Raw genomic sequence first — 3,123 nt, 5'->3', positions numbered from 1 at the left:
TCAAAGGTTACAGGTTATCTTCACAACTACCAGCTAGATCCATACATGGTGCTATGTATAGCGTGTGGATGTGTGGGAGTCCTTGTCCTTCGGGTGCAACCAATGAAAGATAATAGCACAAGCTATGTTCAGCAAATATGGATGACACAGTCCAGTAATAGGATAGTGCAGCGTATCCGCAAAAAAAAAGGATTAGTGCAGCATGAGTGAATCATAATTTCATTATCATCTGATTGTGTTAGCCTTTTATAATATTTTATGACATATTTGGATGATGAAACTATGCAATAGTAGACAACTACGTGCATCAGTCGATGCAAAGGTCAGGGTTTGCCCTACCTTTTGAAAATAAATCATGATCCAGAAAGTGTTATATATGAACGAGGTGGTCATATGTGGCATGCATCTTAGGCAGAAAGCAGCATAAGGAATTAGTAGCGAATTAGCAAGCTAGCACTAGCTAGAAACATCTTTTTGTGCCAACAAGGCGCATGTAGATCTAGCAACCTTTTACGAGCACAGTTAACGGAGCGAGCTAGAGATTTATCCATAGAGATGCTTCTCATGACAAAGCTGCCCTCTACATAATGGAGCAGCCTCGAGTATTTACATATTTAATTACGTGCCATGGATGCCTAGCAATAATGTATGCATCTCCAGCTTGTCCCATGTTGACACATGGAAGACAAGAACAAAATATCTGAGGGTTCTTGCAGCTATAGGTAGCTTTTCCTTTGGACAAATGCAGACCTCGCTTTGCTAGCTATGGGTGGATATGGTGAGTAAGTGGCAGTACGGCACGGTGTTGTTTACGTCTTCTCGAGCTCCTATTTGCTCACGGGTACGGATATAAAAGAAACTAAAAGTCAGTGAGACGTACGTACCTTTGGATTTGAATAAAGTTGGTTATTAATTGTGGCAAATCCTCCCTTACATATATGCATATCTTGAGGAGAAGGAAAAGTAAGGTTTTGTACGGCAAGTGGTAGTGTGGTACTATATGTCCACGGCTCGCACCTGCAGGCTAACGATGCATGATAGAACCCACTAATTCGCCTTTCAACTCTCCATCTAATTAATATTTAGATCAACTAGAGGCCATGATCGATCGGCTCTGCTAGCTAATATATGTAATATGTGTACTATATATAGTGCACTAGTAGTACTCAATCCGGCCATATAATTAGACTACGTGTTAATGCAGCAGCTAGCAGTCATTCCATGCTCCAGGACACAATATGCTTATCAGCATCGTGCGTGCAACCAAAAGAGAAGACGAAGTCTAGCTCCTATTTGTGCTGATACGAAAATATAAGGTAATGGTGCTTGATACAAAATTAGAGATGACGGAGTGTAATTATGCTTAATTAGATGGTTAGCTAGCTATTATATACTACAAGGTTCACCTCATGTAGACATGGTATAATCCAAAAAAGCCATACTTCGAGGGTACATGGAATTAACAATCCTCCTCATTAGGCACCGATCCTTCTCCCCGTTGGCCAACACACACCCGGCCGCCTAGCTAGTCAAAAGCACCGATCGAGACAAGCGATTTTGTCTACTAGTACGTCTGCTTGATTTTTATCAAGTATATTTGATTAATCAGGGCTCCTCAAGCGCATGTATACTTAAATAAATCCCCACTTGCGGCAGCGAAAGAACAAACGCTCGACGGCTACGTCCCCGGCCGGACGTGGGTGGGTGAGCGAAGAGATCGGATCATAATTAGCGAGCAAGCAATATAATTCATCATCATTATCATCAGGGGAGGGAGGATCGGCCGATGGATGTATCCACCAGTTCCTGCCCCCTGGGAACTCACGGGATATACCAATAAGATACTCACACGCATACGATACCGAAATATACTTCTTTTTTTGGCAAAAACAAACAGAAGTGTACTTAATTATTGGCGGAACAAACTCTTGCCGTAGTAGCAACAAACAGTAGGTACAACGCGTCGATCGCATTCGGCCGATCCATATCATCATTCAGGAACCGAGGCAGACGACGTACAGTGCGTCCACTAGTTAATTAGTAGGATTAATCTTTGTGCTACGGACATTGACTGGTTAATAATCAATCAATTACCTAGCTTTAGCTAGCTAGCTAGGCTTCTATATCCAGCAATTTACCTCGCGGAAGTCTATAGGCCGTACGTACCGCTCGTACTGGCTACAACCAGTAGTTTCTGTAACGTTGTCTGCAGATCTCACAAGCGATCTGCTTTGCTGTAAACGTACGTAACCGGATCGAGTTTACCTCCCCGCTACCACACCACTAGCATGTACTGTAGTAAGTGATAGTACTAATATTTTATGGTTAGCTGGCTGTAGACGATCTGAAACGGGAGACCCAGCCTCTAGCGCGTAGGGCGCGCTGGCACCCAATGGATGGTACTTGGTCATCATTAACCGGCGGCAGGTCTACTGCATGGCCTCGAAATATCCCAAACATGTTTTGGTCTTTGGCTAGCTGTGTGACATGCTCCTACACGTCGAGCATAGATTTAACTTCCTGATCAGCACGGGCATGGCCGCACTAATTTTCTCTCCACGTGTTAATTGATTGTGTAGGCATTGGATCCGGTTTGGTCATTATTACTTCAGCGGACGGAGCATAGCGAGTTCTTTGCGCATATGGAGCGGGTAGCCAAGGAGGTGTTCACTCCTTTGTCGCAAAAAAAAGGTGTTCACTCATGGATGACAGTGTAGTCTTCGCATTGGCGCTCCATTAGCTAGCTTAGGATGTTGTTCGCTATTTGTCAAACTATGTTCATTTGAAGGTCTAGTGTAATGGTATGTGCATCTTGATATGCATAGGCTAAGTGTTAAAACTTTACGCTTGTATCCTCTTGATGTGGCGTTTGAGTGAAAAAAAAATTCTTATCACAAAAGGCCTACAGATGCCATCCGTTGCAATGCCCACGATTGTCCTAAGTAGAGGAGGGGGGGGGGGGTGGCATTTCTTCCCGTGCAAACAGATGGTAGCCAGAGGCCCTTTGAATCCCCCTTCCCATCCACGACTCTGAAGCAACATTTGAAATCGTGTGAATTTCTTGGGTCAATGGTGGCCTCTATCCTACATATTACTCGGAAGCTGATCAACCAAACAACTAAC

This window comes from Triticum dicoccoides, chromosome 3B (genome assembly GCF_002162155.2).
Source record: "Triticum dicoccoides isolate Atlit2015 ecotype Zavitan chromosome 3B, WEW_v2.0, whole genome shotgun sequence".
Classification (NCBI taxonomy): domain Eukaryota; kingdom Viridiplantae; phylum Streptophyta; class Magnoliopsida; order Poales; family Poaceae; genus Triticum; species Triticum dicoccoides.
This window is presented reverse-complemented; position numbering follows the sequence as displayed.